Raw genomic sequence first — 8,646 nt, forward strand, 5'->3', positions numbered from 1 at the left:
AGGGGCGGTGCAGGGCGGGGTCTCAGGGGAGGGGCGGTGCAGGGGCAGGGTCTCGAGGAGAAAGGGAAGCTCAAGGGTGGGAACTCGGGGAAGGGGCCATGTGGGGTGGGTCCTTGGGGAAAAGGTGCAGGGAGGGGTGTATTGGGGGCAATGTGGGAGTGGGGAGTCGGGGAAGGGGCAGAGCGAGGGTGAGGTACTGGGGAAAAGGGGCAATGCGAGGGTGGTGCCTTGCGGGAAGGGGTGGGGCGGGCAGGACTTCAGGAAAGGGGCGGGGATTAGGGGAACAGGCGATGTGAGGGCAGGACCAGCGGGGCAGGGCTTTGGGGAAAGGGGTCCGGGGCGGGGCTTTGCGGGCGGGCACAGCGGGGGTGCAGGGGCAGGGCTTTGGGGGCGGGCACAGCGGGGCGCGGGGCTTTGGGGGCAGGCACAGCGGGGGCGGGGCTTTGAGGGCGGGCACAGCGGGGTGCAGGGGCGGGGCTTTGAGGGCGGGCACAGCGGGGGTGCAGGGGCAGGGCTTTGGGGGCGGGTACAGCGGGGCGGGGCTTTGGGGGCGGGCACAGCGGGGGCTGGGGAAGGACTCATTCCGGCCGGGGGCGGGTCGGTCCGGGGGTGTCGCTGTCCCTGCAGCGGGTGTTGGGAGCCGGGCTCCCCGGGGCAGGGGGCGGGGCGGGGGCAGCGGGAGTCGGGGGTGACACGCGGCCGGTGCCTGGGCCCGGCGGCCCCACCCAGACCCGCTCACACCCAGCCGGCGGGGGTTACAAGGGCGCCGGGAACATCCCGCGGGCGGACACGTGGATCCAGCCCCGCACAGAGCCAGACCTGGCCCCGCCCGCCGGGGGAGGCGTTTCGACGGCCGGAGCCGCCCCTGCGCGCTCCCGCCCCGCTGCTTTGTGCCGGGGGTGAAAGGGGCGAAGCGATGCAGCACGTTCCTGCGCTGGGCAGCGTCACACCCTGCACGGGGCGGGGCGGGGATGAGGAGTTGCGTTGCGGGGAGGTGTCAGGTTGACCCAGGACCCGCCTCACCTGGGCTGGGAGGACGGAGGTGCCCCGGGCAGGCTGGGAGTTGTAGTTCCTGGCTCGTCTCAGAGCGGAAGTGACGGACAGTTGCTCAGACAACGCCCCCTCCCGGTGCACTCTGGGAAGCGTAGTTCTCCCTTTCACACACGCGGCCTCTATTGGAGGAGGGGCGGTAACTCGTCACTTCGCCGCGCCCCTCCCCGCTCCCTGATTGGCGGAGAGAGCGCGGGACAGAGACTCGGCGCGTGGGGGGAGGCCCCGGTTCCCCCCCATGCTTCGCTGCCCCCCCACCCCGGGCGCGCGCTGCGGCCGTTGGGATTCGCATCCCGCCTGGGATCCGGGCTGGGGGCACAGGGCAGAGGCAGCGCGGAGTGAAAGGGCTTCACCCCAGCTGGGCCTGGGGGCAGCAGCGGGGAGAGGGCTCAGCCCCGCCTCCTCCTCCTCTGTAGGGCCCCAACAGCCCCTTCAAGCCCCCCCAACCTGCCCCCCCATGTCCCTCCGTCCTCTGTTGTGACCCTCACGCCAGCCCCACCCCCACCTGTGGGGATCCCTCGGCCCCCAGCATCCCCTCCCCCACCCTGTCCGATCTGCCTGTCCTTTCCCTTCACCCCCCTGCCCTCCTCCTCCTCCTCCTCCTCCCCCGTCCTCAGTGCCCCGACCCCAAACTCCTCCTCTAGCCCCACCCCAACATCCTCCTCAGCACCCTGCCCCCTTCCTCCTCCTCCTCCCCATCCCTGTCCTCAGCGCCCTGCCCCTAATTGCATCCAGCCCATTTCTCCATTGCTGGGCCCCACTTTCCCATCCCCCCACTGCCCCAGTCCATCCCCAGGGTGTGAGGTTCCTCATCTCCAATCTCTGCTGCCCCCCAACCTGCCGGGTTCCACTTTTCAGCCACTGGGGGGTCCTCCAACCCGCCCCCACCCAGACACTCTGGGCTCTAAATCCCACATTCCCACAATGCACCTTGGTAACCCCACCCTCCTCTATCCCTAATCCCCCTAGTCCCTTCCCTGGGGTCCTCCTGGACACCCCAACCCACAGTCCGGCCCCCACATACATCCCAGTCCCTCATTCACACGCTGAGCTAGTCCTTCAGGGGCCCCCACAGCCCCCCAAACTCCTCCATCCATGAGCCCCGTGGGCCTGTGGCCGGGAAGTGGGGGAAGCTCCCACTTTGGCTGGGCTCGGTGGGGGTGTTAATCTTTTCCTGGTTTGTGTGTGCCGAGCTCACAAAGGCTTTTTGCTCCCTCGGGGTGGGGGATGGTTTTGGCCGAAGGTGACGTGCTTTGGTAGCCCTGTGGATGCTGCATGGTGTCTGGAATGGGGCGTGTGTGTTCCCATCATGCCCCTTCCCCTCTGCCTGCAGAGCTGAGGACAGACAGGTCTGAGGAGTGTGTCTGCCTCACGTGTCTCCCCGCCCCCCACCCACATGGGTCCTGCCTGCTCAGCACAGCCCATAGCCCCACTGCGCTGCCCTCCAGGCTCCAGGGCTGGAGCAGCCTCCATGCTGCGCTCCCGGCCATGGCCCGTGTGCAAACCTGGGAGGGAGGAGGATGCTGCCTGCTTGGGGAAGAGGCAGGGCCAGGGCGATGATTTGGGGTGGGATCCAATGGGGCAGTGAGGGGTGGGGATGGGGACAGGGCCAGGGTGGGGATTTGGGGAGGGATCCAATGGGGCAGTGAGGGGTGGGGCTGGGGGCAGGGCCAGGGTGAGGATTTGGGGAGGGATCCAATGGGGAAGGAGGGGCGGGGTCGGGGGTGAGTGTCCTCCAGGATCTGCCTGTGTGCCGGAGCAGAGGGCAATTATTTGTTTGTCCAGTGTCCCGACCAAACATCAGTCGGGACGTGGGACAAACAAGCAAATATCGGGACAGTCCCGATACAATCAGGACGTCTGGTCACCCTACATCAGGCTCCAAGTTGAGAATCATTTCCCCTTCCTGCTCTGTGGGAGGGGAGACTTTTAAATGCGCTCTCTGTGCGACTGCACGTGGCTAAGCAAAGAGAACAAACCCCCAATCCCATCTGTGCTTTGGGGGCCAGGTTTGTGGTGGGAATTCTGTAGTTAGATAACTTCACACCTGGGCATTGGGATTCTTTACCAGTTTCTCTGGCATTGGGGCAGTTTTAGGCTCAGAGCTGTGATGGCCGAGTGGTTAAGGCGTTGGAGTTGAAATCCAATAGGGTTCCCCTGTGCAGGTTCAAATCCTGCTCACAGCGAGGTCTGTGTTTTAGCCAGTCCCTCACCCGGGCAATTCTTCTGTCCAACCCCCTGAGACACTCTCAATTCTCTCACCACCCCAAGGAAATCCTGTTCTGCTCCTTTCATAGAGATCCCTGGGACACCCCCTCACCCTGTGTCCCTGAGGGGTCAGGCAAACTCTCAGCACCTGAAGCCTCTGCCACTCACCTGGTGCCCCATAGATTAGCCCTGGTTCTGGCTCCTCTCTCTAGCTTGTGAAAGGAGCTGAGTCAGCGACTCCATGGGAGCTACGGGGCTGCAGAACCAGCAGAGAAAAAATAGGTGCTCAGCGCCCACTGGCAGCCAGCTCCCGCCCCCCACTACAGGCCTTGCTGACAAGCTCCTCCTCTTCCCCTTCAGCCCCTCCCACCTGCCAGTGATCAGCTGTTCAGTGGGGTGCAGGAGGCACTGGGCGGGGAGGGGGAGGAGAAGGGACAGTAAGAAATGGGGGAGGGAGAGGAATGGGGCAGGAAGGTGCAGGCCAGGAAGAGATGGGACAGGGGTGGGGGCTTGGGGGAAGGGGTGGAGTGAGTGCAGGGCCTGGTACAGAAAGGGGGGGGGATTTGTCCTGGGCCCTGCACCCCTCTAGGGCCGGCCCTGCAGGGAAGCACCAACTCTCACAGTGACAATACAACTGACCAGCATTGCGGGGGAGGCTGAGGGAGATCCGCACTCACCAGGTCTCTTCTCTCCCCCACGGTGAGCCAGACATTGCTCTCTCCTGGCTCTCACTCTAGCAGCTGGACGCCAAGGAGCCATTTCCCCACAGGAAGTGCATTGAGTGCCCCTGTGGTGCTGGGGGGCTGGCGCTGCTGCTGCCTGTGGGGCTGGCAGGGGGGCTGATGTCTGCACAGACTCTCAGCTGCCAGGCCGGAGGGGGCACGTGGGACCTTACCAGACTGGCTCAGTGAAGATGGGGAGTTGACAGAGCAATACAGACGCTCTCCAGAGCACGGAGCAGCAGCCGGCCATGCAGCCAGGCAATGAGCATTTCCCACAGCCTGGAGCCGAGGGGGAGGCGGCAGCTGCTGTTCCAGCTCCTTGGGGCAGGGGCGGCTCTAGGCACCAGCAAACCAAGCTGTTGCCTAGGGCGGCCAAATCTAGGGGGCGGCAGGCTGGGCGGTGGACCTGCCGCAGTCATGCCTGCGGGAGGTCCACCGGAGCCGCGACGACGGACCTGCCGCAGGCATGACTGCGGAGGGGGCTCGTCCGCGGCTCGGCTGGACCTCCCGCAGGCATGACTGCGGCAGCTCGCCGAGCCGCGGACCCGCCCGCCCGCAGCCGTGCCCGCGGGAGGTTCGGTGTTCCCGCTGCTCGGTGGAGCTCCCGCAGTCATGCCTGCGGCAGGTCCGCTCGTCCCGGGGCTCCGGTGGACCTGCCGCGGGAGCTCAACCGGAGCCGCGGGAAGAGGGGACCCGCCGCGGGACCGAGGAAGGGCGGCGCAGCGCTCCCCGCTGCCTGGGGCAGCCTAATTTCTAGAGCCGCCCCTGCCTCGGGGACAGGCCCTGTCAGCCAACAGCCACTTCTTACTCCCCACAGCTAAGGGCGCCGGGTTCCTCCGGTGGGGGTGTGGAGCAGCCGTTCGTTTTCCTGTCCTTTTTGTGTGCAACTGCTGACAAAAACATCCCAGACAGAGAAGCAACAGGCCAAACAGCTGTCACACAGCTGCTAAAGTAGCTGAGCTGGGAGAGCGGTAGACTGAAGGTCTAAAGGTCCCTGGTTCAACCCCAGGCTAAGGCAGGTCCTTTCATCCCCTTTGTGCAGGAGATGGTTTGTTCTCTGGGAGCACAGCCGGAGGTGGCAGGCTTGTATAACCTTTTGGTGGTGCCTCCTCCCCCGCTCCCGCCCTGTAAGCCGATATAAAATGAAGCTACAACACGTTGGCACCACAAGATTACAAGGGTCAATTAAAAGTGGAAAGCAGAAGCAGCACTTGCCTGCTTCAATAGACGGTATTATATTTTGCTGCACAGACTGAGAGGCAAGGAAACAGAGGGGCAGTCAGTGCTCAGGGAGGAGAGAGGTCAGTGATTCACACCCAACAGGGGACACTGTCTTTTTGAGGTGAGTGCAGCTGGCTTGGGACGGTGCTGACGATGGATAGAAAAGAGTCTGGAGTCAATGACAGATGAGACCACAGAAGGGGAAGGGGAATGGCAGCCCCACAGAAGGTCCTGGGTGCTCAGATGCCCCAGTTATTGCACCCTGGCCTGTCACAGAGAGAGAAAAGACCCAGCGGGACCCAGCCCCCGTACAGTGATCCCATGGACAAGAACCTGGCTGGGAGTGGGGTGAAGGTTCCCTCTGGGCAAAGGGGAGCTGAAATCCCTCAGTGTCCTGGAGTTTAAGCAATGGAAGCTTCAAACCCTGCACGGGTGTGGGCTGAGGTGCATCAGCAGAAGGTTGGGCTGGACGGGGCGGCAGGTTTGTACAATTTTTGGTGGTGCCCAGAATGGGACTGTCCTGCCCCCACCCCCACACACCTGCCTAAGGCTCTGGGAGGGAGTTTGGGTGTGGGAGGGAGAGGGGCTGGGCTCTGGGAGAGTTTGGGTGCAGGGCCTGGGCTCAGTCAGGGGGTTGTGCTGCAGGAGGGTGTGCAGGGGGCAAGCTCTTGGAGGGAGTTTGGGTGCAGGTGTGGGGTCTGGGTTGGGATTGGGGGTGCAGGAGAGGGTGAGGGGTGCAGCATTTACCTCGGGCATCTCCCAAAAGCAACCTGCACCCTCCTCTGGCAGCAGCCCCTAAGCGGGAGGGCCAGGGGTGTCTCTGTGCATGGCTGCCCGCAGACTTCACCCCCACAGCTCCCATTGCCACAGCTGGCAGAGTTGGCACTCAGGGCGGGGCAGCGTACGGAGACCTCCCCCACACCAGGGAGGTGCCAGCCGTTTCCGGGAGTGACGTGCCACATGGAGTGAGGGCGGGCAGGAAACTGCCTTAGTCCCCTTGTGCTGCTGGCGGTGGTGGCGGGGGTCCCTGGGCCCTTTTAAATTGCCCAAGGGTGGCAGGCAGCACTGAGGGGGACACTCCCAAGGGCCTAACGTTGCTTTGCACAATGATAAATCTTGGAACAGGACAGAAATGAAATGGCAGCAGAACCTAAGGAATTAAAAGCCTCCGGATTCTTGTGTGTGCACTGAGTCTGAACGGAAACTGTAATTTGACTCGCTTTGTGTCTGCGGCTGGTAAAATATCAAGGCAAAATCATTCCAGTGATCGTGACCCTGGGATTGAGGAGGCTTTGGTCTTATTAAAATGTAACTAGCATGTTACACTTGTGTTTTTAAAGGTGGCTTCCCCAAGCAATCCCAAGTTGTTCTTCCCACAGCTGGCTGATGGGGGGCAGCAGGGGATCTCCCCAATCTGGGGGAATCTCTCTGGGCCCCACTGTTAATTCTCCATCCTTTCTCCCCCTAACCATGCCCACCCCTCCCCCCATTATCAATGTTTTGGAGCAACCCCTCCCTCCCTTTATGGGATACAGACTCTGTGACAGAGACTGACTGGGGCTCCTCTCTGCACGGCCCCAGTGGGGAAGGAAAGAGACTGGAGGGAGTGGGAGAAGACGAGCAGAAGGAGTCAAATGGGGCTAAACCAAAACAGAGGAGATTTTCTTTCTGTCAAAATGTCCTGGAGTCTCATGGCTGAAAAGCCGCATCTTGAGTTAGGTTTGATGCATCAACCTTTCAATTACCAGGCAAAGGTGTGAATCACAGAGACTGATAACTGCCTGCTTCCCAGCTTTGCCAAAGAAGCACCTGCACTGGTGCAACTGGTTAGCGCAGAGGGGGCTACTGCTGGGGTTATGAATTCAAGCCTTATTTGGAGCACTGGTTTTTATTACCTGTGTAGTTTCCCCAACTTGCTTTGCTTAATTCGCATGGAAAGTGCCCTACTAGGAAAAGGAGACTAAGTTCTAAAAGGTGGCAGTAGGTGCATAGCTTGGAAACATCCCCCCTGTGTTGCCATTAGTTCCAGTAGATTGTTCACTGGCAGCCTGAATTGATTTCTTTGCTGCTGTGAAAGCTGCCATGAAAAGTCTCTGGTCACCAGAGCTCCCTGCTTCTTCCAGCACATCTCTGGCTCCTTCCCTGCCCCAGTCATGGCTGTAGGAGGGTCCTATATACACCGAGCCTCAAACTTTTCCAAGCCTTTTTAGCGCAGTTGGCAGCGTGTCAGTTGCATAATCTAAAGGTCCTGAGTTCAAGCCTCAGAGAAGGCAGTGGCTTTTGCTCCCTGCTTCAGATTTTCTACAGGAAATCAGAGAAAAGAAACTATAGGAGAGTGGTTTCTAGACACCCTCCCACCCATCTCACACACACACACAGACTTTTCTAAGGCATTAACTTTTCCTTCTCTGTGCAGTTTGTATTCTCCATAGAGCAAAATAAAACAAAAACATGCAAGTCCAAGCCTAATACAGTATGAAACTCAATACAGATCAAATCTCACCCTCAGAGATCTTCCAATAAGCTTCTTTCGCAGACTAGACTTATTTCTTGTCTGGGCCCAATCTTTTCGCCTGGTACAGTCCTTGTTCCAGCTCAGGTGGTAGCTAGGGGATGTCTCATGACTGCAGCCACCTTTCTTCTGTTCCACCCCCTTATATAGCTTTGGTACAAGGCAGGAATCTTTTGTCTCTCTCCTGGGGAAGAGCCCCAGGTTTAAGATGGATTCCTGTACCAGGTGACATGGTCACATGTCCTGTGAGACCCCCAAGCCTTCATTCTTCCTGGCCTGACTCACAGATGGTGCAGGACAGAGCCATCTCCAGTCAATTGTCCTGGTTAATGGGAGCCATCAAGAGTCCAAACCACTATTAATGGCCCACACTTTGCATCATTACAACAGGACCTCAGAGTTATAGTTCATATTTCTAGTTTCAGATACAAGAATGATTGAGTCATACAAATAGGATGAACACACACAATAGATAATAAGCTTTGTAATGATACTGTACAAGGGACCTTTTGCATGAAGCATGTTCCAGTTACATTATATTCACAGGTTTCAGAGTAGCAGCTGTGTTAGTCTGTATCCGCAAAAAGAACAGGAGTACTTGTGGCACCTTAGAGAATAACAAATTTATTTTAGCATAAGCTTTCATGGGCTACAGCTCACTTCTTCGGATGCATCTAAAGTGAGCTGTAGCCCATGAAAGCTTATGCTGAAATAAATTTGTTAGTCTCTAAGGTGCCATAAGTACTCCTATTATATTCACACTCATTAGCATAGTTTCATAAAATCATCAACATCACAGCAGGGAAAGGGTTTTACTGCAGCACCTGGGAGCAGTTGAGTTTCATGTTCAGGCTGTGGTATGAGTTCCTCCAGGTTTCTCATAAGCAGACAGGGACCTTCGCGGGTGCTCTTGATACAGGAATGGCCCTGACA

At 59.3% G+C, this 8,646-nt stretch overlaps 1 non-coding gene across 1 annotated transcript; it reads left to right on the top strand.

The window, feature by feature from the left end:
* Positions 1 to 3,154: 3,154 nt before the first annotated feature.
* Positions 3,155 to 3,236, top strand: TRNAS-UGA. Its single transcript has one exon. It is a non-coding gene; the product is annotated as a tRNA-Ser (tRNA).
* Positions 3,237 to 8,646: the final 5,410 nt, after the last annotated feature.

Source organism: Mauremys reevesii, unplaced genomic scaffold (assembly GCF_016161935.1).
Source record: "Mauremys reevesii isolate NIE-2019 unplaced genomic scaffold, ASM1616193v1 Contig71, whole genome shotgun sequence".
NCBI classification, from domain to species: domain Eukaryota; kingdom Metazoa; phylum Chordata; order Testudines; family Geoemydidae; genus Mauremys; species Mauremys reevesii.